The sequence below is a fragment of the Topomyia yanbarensis genome, chromosome 2 (assembly GCF_030247195.1).
Source record: "Topomyia yanbarensis strain Yona2022 chromosome 2, ASM3024719v1, whole genome shotgun sequence".
Taxonomy (NCBI): Eukaryota; Metazoa; Arthropoda; class Insecta; order Diptera; family Culicidae; genus Topomyia; species Topomyia yanbarensis.
This window is the reverse complement of record NC_080671.1, coordinates 413,960,339-413,975,591: the sequence shown is the minus strand read 5'-3', so window position 1 is coordinate 413,975,591 and position 15,253 is coordinate 413,960,339. Positions and strand designations below refer to the sequence as shown.

General features: G+C 35.9%; 1 protein-coding gene across 2 annotated transcripts in view; it reads left to right on the top strand.

The window, feature by feature from the left end:
- Positions 1-12,320: 12,320 nt before the first annotated feature.
- The window catches only part of LOC131685092 (dipeptidase 1), a 789,457-nt gene continuing 786,524 nt past the window's right edge, over positions 12,321-15,253 (top strand). For both annotated transcript variants that reach the window (XM_058968531.1, XM_058968530.1), the window contains exon 1: positions 12,321-13,424. The gene's annotated coding sequence lies outside the window, so the exon portion shown is untranslated. The remainder of the gene's footprint in view (positions 13,425-15,253) is intronic.

Below are 15,253 nucleotides of genomic sequence, written 5' to 3'. Positions count from 1 at the left end.
AAATTCCCATATAAACTGAAATGAAAAATTTTCAAAATCAAATTTGTATTTTTGATGCCAAATGACTTTAAAATGCATGAAACATTGAGATGTTTGACAAAAATTGGCTTCTTTGGACTTTGGTACATTTTTGCTTTTCTCATATAGAAAGGTAATGCAATCACTCCAAAAATCGTCAATCATACCGGCCTGGAGGAAGTATGCAGTGAGGGGTTGCTACTTTAAAATTAAAACTAGTTTAAAATTTCTTAACAAGTTGAAAATTTTTGGCAGGACCTGGACCTCCCGGATCCTTCTCCATGATCCGCCGCTGGTTTCAAGCGATGATTCAGTATCACATAGTATTTCAAGATCGTGGCTGTCGATCCATTGTATGTATGTGCAAATCGTACTGAACATTTAATATTCATTTCCACCATTGTATTGAACATAATCAGCCATGGAATCGTAGTCCTGACAAATGAGACAAGCACAATTGCACCACTAGGTGGATTAAAACAGGTTTTTATTTTAGGAATGCGTCGAGTTGAGACGAAAACGTAATATGATTATTAACTAGGATAACACTTTCCGAATGTAGAGAGAAATTTATGAAAAATGACGATTTCCATTCGATTCTAGCAGGTTCTGATCGATTTTGATGAGCATTTGATTTTTGTTGTATAGGTCAAATATTTAAAAACAGTAATTTAAGGTCAAGATAGCATCATTTTGAAACCGATAATTTCGGAGGTTTAGTATCTTCGATGAGTTTTACAAACGTTAAACAGCGCATCATTTGATAAAATAATTTTGACGGTATATCGTCCAAGAAGTATTTATGGTGAATTTTCTCAGGTTAATATTCATGACTACAATAAAGTCCCAACATATTCGCTAAAGACACGAGCTCTGATACTATTTTCTGAAAAATTAATTCTGCATAATTTTAAAACTTCAAAAATTACGGTTTCGGAATTATGCCGTTTGGACAGTAAGATCGATTTTCACCAAAACGAATTTCTGGCTACGCCGCTGATTTCAAGTAAGTAGAAACAAAGTCGTTCTACACTCGTTCAAAAGAAACTTCTTCGAATGCTGAGCTATTATAACACATTGAAACCCCGATTTTATCAGCCAAATATGAACATATGTTTGATAGGCTCTAGCAGACGAACAAGACTGAATTCGAGTAAATCCTTTCTTGAGCATGTTTTCCTTATCATGAAGATATGCGAAATATTCGAAAATAAAAAGTTCATCATAATCAGAAATAGTTATCAGACTACATCAAGGGACGAGAAGAATATTTTAACAGCTTCAGTTTATTATAAAGAAAAAAAATTGCCCGATTTAGTCAATGTCCCCATTTTGTCAGCCTAAAATACACCATGAGACTGATAAAAATGGGTCTTTATTGTATGTATTATTCGCTGTGTTTCACATTAATAGGTACATTTCTTTTTTGGAGATTTTTTTATTGCATCGAACTACAACAATTATTAGGTAATTTTCAAGGGTTTTTTTTTATAGACTTCTTCCAAAATTTGGCGAACCTATTCCAATTCGTATACCAATTAATTGGTATACTTAAGGGTTAATATGTTGCAGATAGAGAAAATACTGAAATTTTCAGCTTTTTTCCTAAACAATATTACGAAAACTTATTGAACATTTTTTCCTAATAAGTTTGCGAAAATTATAAACTATTTGAAAAAATTCGATTTTTTTGGCTCAGTACAATATATAACCCCTTTAGGAAAATTCAGTTTTCCCACCACAATATAGATAGTTTATAAACAGAGCATTAACAATAATTCGTTGGTATGTCTATGTTTTGGGCCATTTTTTCGCTTTCCCATTGATTTGGTTTGAGATTTCTAGCACTGATGTTGTCCTATGCTGATATGAGCGATTCTCTGAGTCCTGCCACTATCCCATGTAGTATGTGTTATCAAAAACATCGCGAAGCATCAAGTTCTAAATGTTCTTAAACGATATAATATCCGAAGAGTGATAAGAGTTATAAGAAATGTCTCATCACACTGTTAGGTGGATTAAACACGTTTTTCTATGTCAAAATGTGTGTTGTACAAGAACGCGCTACAATATAAAGGGATTTAAGGTCTTTCAAAATTTTCAATGGCTTGATTTTTTTTACATTTGTTGAAAGGTATAAGTGTCTACTACATTGTGTTAAACGGGTTTTTAGATCCGCGCACCAAACTTGTTCAATGATGGAAGCTCGTCATTGCTTAAGACTATGAACGCAGTGGGACCCCTGATAATCAACGTCTGCAAGCTGCGGAATGCAGGGCTACGCAAGGACGGCATCTCTGGCGAAGAAAACTCGAACCTTTTCTCTCCAGGAGCAATTCGAAGTAGAGGAAGTACTATTATACTGAGCTAGCATCACAGACTAATCGCGAGTTATCAAACAACTACAGCAAACGATGAAAAACGATTTTTTTTATTAAAATGGTTAAAATCACATTTTAGTCAACCATATTGCAATCGCCATTTTAATTTTCCTTTATTTTGATGCATATTATCTAATTATTTTTTTCTCGATATTTATTGTTTTTGTTGGAGACGAACCACTGCGACCAGTATTTAGATCTATTGTGGTTTCTCGATAATAGCTGAACTACCAATTATTATTTTGGCAGGGGTCCGCTATATTGGATCGACCGTTTTGAATTTCGAAAATGGGGGTGGGCGTAGCGTAGTTGGTAAATCAATTTCCTTGTATGCAGCGCACCTGGGTTCGTGTCCCGACCCCGCACATAGGGTTAGAGATTTTTCATAAGAGATTTTTCTAACCCGAAGAAGCGAATGACCTTAAGATTAAAACCTCAATAATCGAAACAAAAAAAAAATCGAAAAACCGGATTTTCAGTGACGGTTCCACGATAAATTTCAGAACCGACATAAATAATTTGAACGCAGCATACTCTGGTGTGTTGCATTCTCTCTCGCATTAAGCATAACCATTAATCGCTCTTTCTCTCATTGTTTCTCTCTCTCAGCGGATTCATCCCATCTGTCAAATTTTCGTTTCTACTACCATCTGTTCCGTACCAAGACGATAATTACACATACTTTTGCTCTATTGAAACATTTCATTGCTCAGTCTGCTAGTGATGTGCGCGGGGTTCCTTTATGTAAGCTTTCCGATAAATTAAATATTTCCGTTTAAAATTAATTTCAGCCAAACTTAATGATATTACAGTGTAGAGTAGCGTGTTGCGTTTTGAGGTTCCATGTTCAAAATCACTTGACTATGATATTATTGTAACCGTTGTAAGTAATTCTGTACTGATTGTAAATCTGTGATTGTTATAAGTCATCAAGTTGTTGATTGTAGTTTTGCCCTGAAGATGAAGGCGTAGTAGACCTTTGAAAATAAAATAATACTTGCTAAAACCGTGACCAAAAGCCATCTCCATCTGTTGAAAACAAAGTGGTCGTTCTTCCAGTTAGCGAAAAACCGATTTCGGATTTGTAATTAGCGGTGTCCAACAACCATAATTCCATGTAAGTGTTACAGGATATTGACATTCTACCCCGAATAATTCATCAAAACTGTTATCAAAACTTTAAGCACTTTTATCTCAAAACGTGATTTTTCAAAACTGCGTGCAATCTCATTTTAAAATGGTTCAATTTAAAAACTTCATCTTTAGACCTTTCGAAAGAAATCCGTTTTCATTGGAGGAATAACTTATAGAATCTATAAATTCTTTGTATTTACTATTTAAAGTCATGAAAAAAAGAACAAAAAGTCGATCTCAAAGCTTGAGATAGCACCATTACATCAAATTTTAAGTGTTTTACCCGTTCTTAGGTCATTCCTCCAATAAAATTACACACCAAAAAAGAATGAAATTTAAACGACATGCAAATCAATACGAATGTAAACATACAAAGCTTGGATCGGAAATATGATTGAAAATTCATTGATGATTGAATTCGATGCACTCAATGGGAGCATCAAAAAGCATACGATTTTACACTTTCGTTCGTGTAATATTACATTCCATTTATTTTACAGCAATATTGGGTTAAAAATACATCAAAGTGCTTTGGTACCCAGTTTAATGAAACTGTAATCTTCAATAAACGTGTAAAATTAAAACAAAATTCGATGAAGAAAGCACGACAAGTTATGTGTATTTGTGGTAGAACTTAATTTTACATTTATATTCATGCTCCAAATATGTCTATGAAAATAAATTTAAAATTACAAAATATTTTTTTCTGTGATAGTTTACTTCAGAGCTATATATAGTTTTGTGCTTTAGATCGAACCTGCAGCAGCAGGCTGTACACAGTTTTGGAATTCCACTCACATCTAACCTTAGACAGAACGCCACCACGGACGTCATTTTATTGTTTTCGACTTGAAAAAAATTGCAAATGAAGACGAAAATATAAGCTTTTTGAATTCTTATTTTCTTTGCAAGGAAGCAGTAGCTTTAATTTTTAACTGGGAACACTGCATTTTTAAATCGCTGCTGAAAACTAGTATTGTTTTGAATCCTTGATAAATTTCCTTTAAAACTGTTTCGCGGATTTATTATTGAGTAAACAGTACCGGAGATAAAATCAAAAGAAAATTATTGTTTTTGACAATTTGTCACAATAAACTACTGTGCGTCGAGATGAACAAAACCTCAAAATTTAGAATTTTTAAATAAATCGTACAAAAAATTAGAAATCATGAGCTGGAAAGTTGCACTTTCTTTTTGAAAGAGTTCGAAAAGATCGCCTCTTATGCTTGATACTTGAAATTGTGTGTATTTTCTTGAAATGAATGTCCTGTTCTGCCTCATTTTGGTTGCAGGTATGAGAAAGGTGGTTCATATTATGTCTGAAGAAGACGCATGGTAGGGTTTGATCACCCGTGATGGCTTAAACAGTTCTTGTTCAGCCTATTCTGTTGGATCAAAAGCTTGTTCAGCTTTCGTTGTTTGTTGGATATCTCAAAATTATTAGCACTTGAAAAATCGTGTGATCTGTTAAAATTTCACTTCACCTAATTTTGCGAAAATGATTTTTCAGATATTTTCGGAAACGTTGAATTTATGATTCACCATATATTGAACTGAAAAAATTTAAAGAAGCATCCCCGATCAGAATGAAATAATAAGTGTATAACAGAATGCAATTTTCGTAACAAATTGTGTTATAAATTCAGTCTCGTTAGTAGTCAAAATAACAGAAAATTGTAACAAGTAACAACGCGAGATGTGTTTTTGAAATATTTTTGTTATGTGTTTTTGATCGGGTCAAGTATGAATAAGGCGTCACAAAATTATCATAGACTGAAATTTAAATCATTTTCGAGCAACTTGTAAGGTTTTGTCCGACTTTTCCATGGATGGTAATCACAAGAATTTGGCCCTAGATAATTTCGTTTGAGTTATTTAGCTCCAGACTTTTGCTTTGTAATCCAGTGTTCTCTGCATATCTTACGATAATTAGCTCTTCTATATACTCAAGCTATCTAGTTCCCAACTCATACTCTGATAGTTACCGGCGGTGATGAGTCTACCGTACTCCGACTGGTGCTGGCCCATGAGCCGCTCTCATCTTATCTCGATTTCGCTTGGTCTTCAGTGCATCACCACAGACTAGGGCACCGTACCTTAGTGTCGAAAATACTACAGCAGCCAGAAGACGCCTCTTATTGCTTCGTAGGCCACCAGAGTTCGGAATAATGCGAGTCATTGCGTTGCATAATGGTGAGTCTACAAACAAAAGTCGGCCAAAACAGAAAATGTTGCTAAATCTGGCGTAAAATTTCGTGTTAAGCTTTTTGGAGTGCTGTGTTCATCGTTATCGAAGCTTTCTTTTTAGTGTAATGTCCTTCTATGATGGATCTTTTTTGTCGGATTATGTATATGAGCAGCAAACTACAAACTACTACTGATTTACATCTTATTTGGTGCTAAATACCACGTGCCTCCATATAAGCAAAAACAGACAAAAATCTGTTTGAATTTCTTTGGGAAAAATTGACAAAACGAAACCTAGAAATTCAAAAAGTAGAGATAATTTTTATAGGATGTATAATATGTGACCGTTCCAAACTATTTCACCTGATTGTTCAAAATACATTTGTGAATTAGTAATTTGTTATCAGGAAACTTAAAATATATAATATTTGTAAATATAAATCATAGTTCAAATCAAACTTGGTGAACATGTTAAATTGACAAACAAAGTTTATTAAATTTGCTTTAAAATGAAACTAGCTGTACTCAAATCGGATAGAAATTGAAAGAGTAACATGTGTTTGAACTGAACATAGATGCTATCATTTTAAAAATGGAAACTATTAGAATTTCCTGACACAGCTATTAAAAATCTAATCCTCATTCAATGTAGACAAAATTTAGAGAACATGTTATTAAAAATATGAGAAACCTAAAAACACAGAAAAATCTAAATATTTGAAATTTAAGTTTTTTAGTTTTTGTCCGACTTTTGCTGCCTTTTCCCTAATTTAGTAATAGGAATTTAACCGATCGTCTATCATTACTATTAGCTGCTTCAGTACACGTTTCGAGGTTATTGCTATTCCTCAGACGGTTTTCTGAGCTCGACGAACCGGTTTGCAGTTGGTGACTAGCACCACCTCTGTTGTGCGCGTTCCATGATCGCGTGGAAACGGGCGTTGATGTAATCACACTTGAAACCGCGTTTATGAATTTGTAATATTAACTTGATACCGGAGTGTTTTATGTATGCGAGATTGTGGGCGTAGATGTGCGCGGATGATCGCAATTGCATGTTCGAAGATGTTACCAGATTTGTTATATCGCGAAGGGCACAAGTGATTTTGGTTTTCCGTGTTTGATCTCGTGGGCGTTTTTATACCGCGGATGCTAGCCTGTGAGTTTCTTCGCGTATATGGTTTCGTTTATAAAACCGTACAGTCGTTTGTATATTCCTGTGGGGTTTCGAATGGACGCACGGGCCATCAATCTGACATTTAATGTTGAGTGTACGATTCATAGGAAGGGAGAAAGTGAGTTCCCCGTTCTCACTGGAGTCCCTAGCTGTGGCGCCCTGAAATTTGTTGTCTAGTGTATACATTCCATATTTTTGATTGGAAGCTCCCGGACGAATACGAAAGTTGTGAGAGCAGTTTGCATGTTGGCGCTTGAGACCGAGTTTATAAATTCGTAAGCACGTATGCGTGAATGATCGCGATTGCGAACGGATTTGTACTACCGTGAAATATTCGAACGATTGTATGTTATTGTGCGCATTCTTTTTATCGCATGGACATTTATGCAGGTTTATAATTTCGCGCCTACTAATGATATAACCATAGGGCTGCTTGCATATTCCCGTGTGCTTTTAAGTATCGCCAAAAAAGAAAGGAAGAACCACACCATAAATTAGCTTTTCATCCAGTAAAGGGTAGATAGACGTACAACTCGTTTACTACTATATATTGCGTATTGTAACCAACATTTTTATGCAACTTTCTGTTAGAGGTCAATATGAAAATCAACAACTTTGTCCAATGGTATCTGGATATCTATTTTCCTAGTTAATACTTTAAATGGAGATTTAGAAATAACTAGTATTAATTATTGATAATTGATGCAATTCGATAAATAAAATATTGTTTGAAGATGTCAGTCAAATCAGCCTATGGGAGAGGTGAAGTTTTAATCATTAATTGTAAATTAACAAAAATTTAAACAATAATTCAAAATTTTCTCAACGTCGTTTGTTGTTCCTTATCTAGATACGAGAGCCTCTTACTACTGTCATCAACAATGGATTGCGTTAGCAAAAGTACAGATAGCAGACGTTTAGGCTAGAACAAAGTTTCAAAAATTTGCTTCACTTGGGTGCATTCATTTCAACTTTATTGAAATTTAAGTTAAATTTCAAATTTTTCATTTTTCAATCTATATGTGTTTACATTCGTATTGATTCACAAGTTATGTAAATTTCATTACTTTTTTATGTATACGACGTGAATGTTAGCCACGAATGCTACAGTCAGTCTTCCCATGAACATCGTTAAGTTTGCACCTGCGTACAAAATTTCGTGCACGCGTTCAACCTCAAACTTACCTTGCCTTTGTGTACAGGTTCACCTCGAACATCAAACCCAAGCGAACGATGTGCAAACTTAGGTTTAAACGCCGTGTGCGTACACCGTGTGCGTACACAAGAACGGCACACACAAAACCAGAATGAGTCAACACTAGTGATGATGAGTGATAGAAAGAGAAAACTAGTGTCAAGAACCTGTGTGTACGAACACCGCGTACGTACATGGGGTTCGGTTGTGCAGACGAACATGTGTACGTGTTTTGGTACGCATTAGCGCGTTCGAGTTTACCCACGAAATGTGGGTTTAAGATGAGCACAGAACTAGAGCGAACATGGTGTTCGATGTTCATTTGGGAAGTCTTGTTACAGTATTATTAATCATTATTAAAAATACATATAAATATTCTAACACTCCACCCTACTTTTAACCCTAGAACGTTACACTTGCGTTATCCACTCTTGAACGTTGCACTGGGGTTCAAATGTACCCCACGCGATTGGTCGCAATTTTCGCAGATAAAAATGCAAACAAAAGAAATGTAAAATACATCATTTTCTTCGTTTTTTATTTGCGAAAACAGCTCTATAAGTGAAAGTACGGAATTCATTGAATGACGGGTACATTAATTGGTTTAAACAAAAAAAATGAAAAAATAGAGGCTTTGACTTTTTTTTACTATAACTTTCCGAATTTTCAACCGATTTGAAAAAAAACAAATGATTCTGAAAATTGAAAGATTGGTCTATGAAATGGAATTTTGATATTTTCGAAAAAAAGGAATTATTTGGCGGAGTGAAAGGTTAAAAATCCGGTTCTGAAAAATACCACGAAATGGGGTGAAAATTGAAATGAAAAAAATAATCTGAACAGTAATACATTAGTAACACGCAACGTTACTGCTACAGCTGTTACTGTGCGCAAATTATACTGGCTACTCAATGTTTTGAAAAACTATAAAAAATAAACAATATGTAGGGTAAGGTGGGGCAAACCCGACCGTTGGGTAAACCCGACCCCCCTCTGTTATCGAAAATCGGAAGCACTACGCGAACCAACATCAATGTTGTCGTGTAGAGCATCGAAAATAATCATAATGGTGGCATGACAGCATTTTATTAGTCTACATTGAGATGCTCAAACGATAATAAGTGTGTTTTTAGAACTTTTGAATTGATTTTTGTGCATGATTGACTTCAATATATTTCTGATTGTTAAAGTGATAGCATACAAAATGTAAGTGGATTTAAATTCTTTGATTTAAGTCCTACAAAGTGCACAGATGAATTTAGTTCAACTTTTTTCATATTTTTTTTTAATCGCGTCGTAATTAAAAATAACGCGGTGGGGCAAATCAGACCTGTAAATAGTGGGGTAAATCCGACCGCTTTTTTGCTAAGAAAATGTTTATTTATCAATTTGAAAAATATTTTTATTATCATTATTCATTATTCATCATTGGTTTTTTTCAAAGGGCGTTCTACAAGTACAAATCTACTCGAATTCATTAACTACACATTAACAGCAATGGATAACGGAAACCACGTTGAAGCTCTTTATACAGATTTTAGCAAAGCATTTGATCGCATCGACATACCCATGCTACTTTTTAAATTAGAAAAAATGGGGTTTGAGCCAGGACTTCTTACATGGGTACAATCATATCTTACAAATCGTGAACAAGCTGTTAGATTTAAAGGGATAAAATCAATCCCAATTCAAGTTACATCAGCAGTCCCTCAAGGGTCTCATTTGGGCCCGCTATTCTTTATTTTATTTGTTAACGACATTTCCTTCATTCTGAAAAATGTAAAAGTTCTTATATATGCTGATGATATGAAACTATTTCTAGAAATAAGAAATGGTGAAGACTTTCAGACATTTCAAAACGAAGTAAATATATTTTATACATGGTGTAATAAAAGCCTGCTGAAACTGAATGTAAAAAAATGTAATTCCATAACATTGAGTAGAAAGAATAATATACAGAACAATAGAATCTTATTGGGAAATCAACAAGTAGAAAAGTGTGACAGAATAAGAGATCTAGGAGTTATTATAGATTCCAAAATAACATTCATAGATCATTATAACACAATAATTAACAAAGCAAACAGCACACTAGGTTTTATTAAACGCTTCTGCTATAATTTCCAAGATCCCTACACAATAAAAACATTATATGTAGCCTATGTGCGTTCAACACTAGAATATTGTAGTATAGTTTGGTCGCCTTTTTCAGCAACACATGCAAACCGGATAGAATCAGTACAAAAGCAGTTTTTGATATTCGCTCTTCGTAAACTAGGTTGGACTGGACTACATTTGCCATCTTATGAAGCACGGTGCATGCTAATTGACATTCAAACCTTGAAAGATCGTCGTGAATTTTCTATGGTATCATTTGTAAACGACATTGTATCACATCGCATTGATTCAATCGAACTTTTATCGAAACTAAATTTTTATGCTCCTTCTCGACAACTACGTAACCGCAGCATCTTTTGTACAATTCGCCATCGCACCAATTATGCCAAGTTTGGCCCTTTAAACCAAATGATGAATATTTACAACAAACATTGCGAAAGCATTGACTTCACTATGTCGAAAACAAAACTTAAGCAGCAGTTTAAAGTAAACCAAAATTTTAACTAGTGTTAAGTTAGTTTAATAATTATTGTAAGAAACCGGTCTACATCTGATTGACGACTTGAAATAAATAAATAAATAAATAAATTTATTATTTTTTTGCACAATGGTTCATAATTACAAACGAAAAATATAAAAATGTAATGAATATAGAATTCATCGAGCAATTGCTCCGATGTGAATGGGAATATTTTTACGTGCTACTGCTCGTGATTTTGACAATTCAAGATTGACATTGAATTCCATTTTCTTCATGTTACAATTGAATAACGTAACATTCATCGATTTATCATTGAACAACCATAAAATTTGGGTAATATCTGTACTAAATCAACCAAAAACATAGGCGGTCGGCTTTACCCCACCATTTTTGAAAACAGCAAAAATGAACTTTTTCGTAAAACGCTTTTATCTCCAAATTTTCTAAAGGTACGAATACAATGTTATATATAGAAAGTTGCCCGAAAGTTTAACCTTTAATTTGGTATACAAAACGACTTGATCCGATGTAAAATGAGCATTTTACAGCCAAAACCATTTACTAGGTCGGATTTGCCCCACCTTACCCTACAACAATAAAAATCAGCTAAAACGAGCACGATTTTTTTTCTACTTCAAAATTAAATTTAATCAATTGAATAAATCTCGCGTGTTTTTTGTAAACGACCAATAAGCATACTGTCATAATTCACTTTGAGGGAAAAATCCAGACAAACCGTAATTCTCCGAGAATGGATGTTAACGTTTTATGAAAGAGAAAAGCTTTCTCATTAATGGTTTGTCTACAATTTCCTCTCAAAGTGGATTTTGGCAGCATGCTTATTGGCCCTTTTCAAAAAAAAACGTGAGAAATGATTAAAAACGATACTAATAATACTAATTGTTACTTACGTAGTAAAACAACCGGTATTTAAACTGGTATTGTCTCGTGTCACATTCCACTGAGAACACTAAACCTGACGAAACGCTAACGGCAACCGTACACTGGGGTACAAATGTACCCCACGCCAACTTTGACACCTGATTCCACGAAGGTTATAAGCAAACTGTCTATACCACCTTTTCCTACTCTTAATAGGAACTCTAAATTGAATTATGGTTAGGATCACAGGTAGATAAACGCCGAATTCTAGTCTTCACACGGCTCCAAAGAAGGTGTGGGGTACACTTGTACCCCAGTGCAACGTTCTAGGGTTAAGACTACTTTGCACGAATTTGGATGAAGATTATATTCTTACCACTAATCATCCAAGTAATTATTCCCAATGTCCTCAAACTTCCAAACCGCAATGTTGTCAGTGATCTCTAACGGAATAACAGCAACAGCACTCACAAACCAAAACAAACGGTAACTCTTCTCTCTCTCCGCACGCTCTCAACTTGAGAACCCACGATGCGAGTAAAGAGATTTTGCACAACCAATGCTCCCCTCGTGCTCCACGCGTTCCCGCAAGCGAAGCGAGAAAATCAACATTCGCAAATCCTTGTGTTTTTGTTATGTTCCCTCGGCCCAGTTCCTCCCACTGTTGGCATGTGTTGTGGCACCGCACGCTTTCGCTCGGCATCGTGTCCTTTGCTGCTGGCGGTACTCGGGATTCGCCTGGAAGTAGGCCAACTCAGTTACTCTCGAACGGTGTTCCTAGATAACCGTGTTTTTCGACCGCGGGACCGGCCACCGTACCAGCGAACAAACGTCGGGCTTGGTTGGACGGATTTTTTTTTGCTTCTTTCGATTGCTGACGGGGTCGGGATTTTTTTTTGCCTTCTCCAACTATAATAGTCATCTGAAGGGACACGAAATGTAAATCTTTTCACCGCCGAGTGTGGGTCAGTGGAGGAGTTTGAACGGTACGTTTTGCGGATTCGCGGTCATCGAAGTGGAAATCGATCCGGCCGCCTACGGGAGGGCAGGTTTTCGTATGTGCGAATTCGGGAGTGGTGGAAGAAATATTTTCGGTGCTTGCTCCAATTTTTTTTCGTGTGTGTGCTGGAAGTGTTTGAATACGGTTACGAGAGGAAGGGCAGTTCAGAGTTCATTTTCGTTTTAGGGCGAGTGAGCTTTAATTTGTGGTTTGGTCAACAAATACCAATTAGAAATAAGAAAATCCGTGAATAATACTGCGGCTGTTTAGCGGTGAAGTTATTTTTGTTGCAAGTCATGTCGTTTACGTAAATTACAGAGCTAACGAGTGAATCACATATATACATATATAGGTTTATGGCATTTCTCGTGAAAATATAACAACGAATGTATATAACTGCAAATGTGATTGGTTTGGTGGAAGCAAATAATCAAATACCGGGATAGTTCGAAATATCTATTCGCAAGTATAATTCAGTAGCCCGGAAGCCGTGGAAAATTTCCTGCTGATTTTGAAGTTCTTAGCTCTTGAATCGAAACTACACCTATATATGTGCTCGATGTTGATCTGAACCGGAAAGTAAATGGTGATTACTGCCGAAAGCAGTCCAATGTCTAGTGCAAAGCAACAGTGCTCATAGTGAAACTATTGTGCCCACTACAAAACATAATCGACAGACCGTCGTCGCCTTGACGGAAACAAATATTCTCGCTGACAGTTTGAATATCCTTCCCGACCGAGGGCGACGAAAGAGCGGGATTACCGCCGAGAGCCACCCGTGGCTTCCGGCAAGAGTCAACAACACTCCCGAGCAGGTTGGGTTGGGTCAACCAACTCCTCGACGACGCAAAGTGAGTCTCACTTCCGTTTTCATTCTGTGTTTTGTGCTCATTCAACAACCAAAACGACCTCCACTACCCAGCAGCCTTTCGCAAAACCGTTCCACCATTCGCCTGCTCGCTAGGCGAGTCCATTCCGTTGCGGAAATTACTGCCATCTCTGCTTTGCTGCTGTCGGCTGCTTCCGATATCATTTCTAGCCTGTAAAAACTGACCCCGCTTCCTGGCGGGTCAACAGCTTACAGCTGCTGTCTTCCAGGATCTATAAATACTAGCGTGAGGAGGATACGCATCCGATGTATATAATGTCTTCCTCTGTGTAGGCTGAAATAGGTTAAAATATGCGGGCGATGAATCCTATCGCTCATGATTGCCGGTTAGTTGAGGTGGTATTATTTACTTTATGTTGGGATTTAATCTCTAAACGAGCCGAGTCGGGTCATAATTCGACCAAATTTATCTTATGTCTTTCGGCTGTATGTCTTAATCGTCATCATCATCATCATCATCATCATCATCATCGTCGTCGTCCTAGTCGTATCTACGAAACGTCCGTGACACCTATTTATTCTTCTCCTACCCCCAACAATGAAGGATTTTGACATTAAGATGAATTGGTGGGAATGATAGGCATCTGTTGGAGTTCTGCAATGCTGGGAATGTCGTTTCTCAATGCTGTTTTGGGAATGGTCCATTAGACCTTTCATTTCGGACGAGTTGGTCATTATCGGGATCTTGTTTGTGTTGTGAAAACCAAAACAGAAAGTGTGAGCTAATGGAAAGAGGGACATGGGAAAAAGGTTTGGGTTTGGCTGGGATTATCAGTCGATGATTCCGCGTGTTAACAGTTTGGGAGGACAGTGTGGAAGTTTCGTAATAGGTTCGCTTGATGAAGGAATGTGCAGTACTCACGGATGTTTCGAGTAAGAATTCATGAACTTCGATATGAAAAAAAAATCAATGTGAGAAAACATATAGGCTTCTGGTTGAAAGTTTGAAACTAAGTAAGAAAAAATCACGTTATGTTGTAGAACAGTTTGCCATTTTGAAGTTGAAATAGGTTTACGTAATGTATTGTAGTGTAGTGTATCAATTAGACTATATTATCTCGATTAGTACATTCCCCTTGCTATCAGGAGATTTGTGCCTTACCATGTCGTCTGATCACTTTTCTGATGTGAAGGGAAAGGGAGGTGGAAGAAAAAGAAAAGAAAATGGAAAAAGACAACACAAAACACTAAACGGTCTGGATTATTCACTCCAAAAAGAATAATGAACCGTACTTATAGCTCCCTGAACCTAGGTACGGCTATGTATAGAGAACCAAAAAACCGGATATGCAATTGCATTTTTTTTTATTCATTTCGTTTATTTGATAGGCACAAATGCGTTAGCTTGGCGGTGCCGAATTCTTTTGTTTTTACATTTTGAATATCTTAAAACTAGGAGGTTACAATGTTGAAATATTTTTTTTTATAAAAGAGAAAAAATTTACAGCTATCTTAAGACTAGAGAAAAAAAATCTATATATAAGAGAGGGGGCAAAAGATTTTTTTTATGAAAAATTTTAAAACAAGGAATTCAATAGTAATAGTTTTTTAGGAAATATTTACAGTTATATTAAAACTAACAATATAGTTTGGTACACAAAAGGGGGAACAAATATTTATGAAAAATTTCACAGATGTTTTAAAACTAGGGATACAATTCTATTTACAAGGTGGGGGACACTAGTTTTAACAAAGAGTAGAAATTACAACTATCTTAAAACTAAGAATACGGAATACAAATTTGATTTTTTATCGGATACTTATGCTTGGTCATTTCCAAAATCTGTGTAG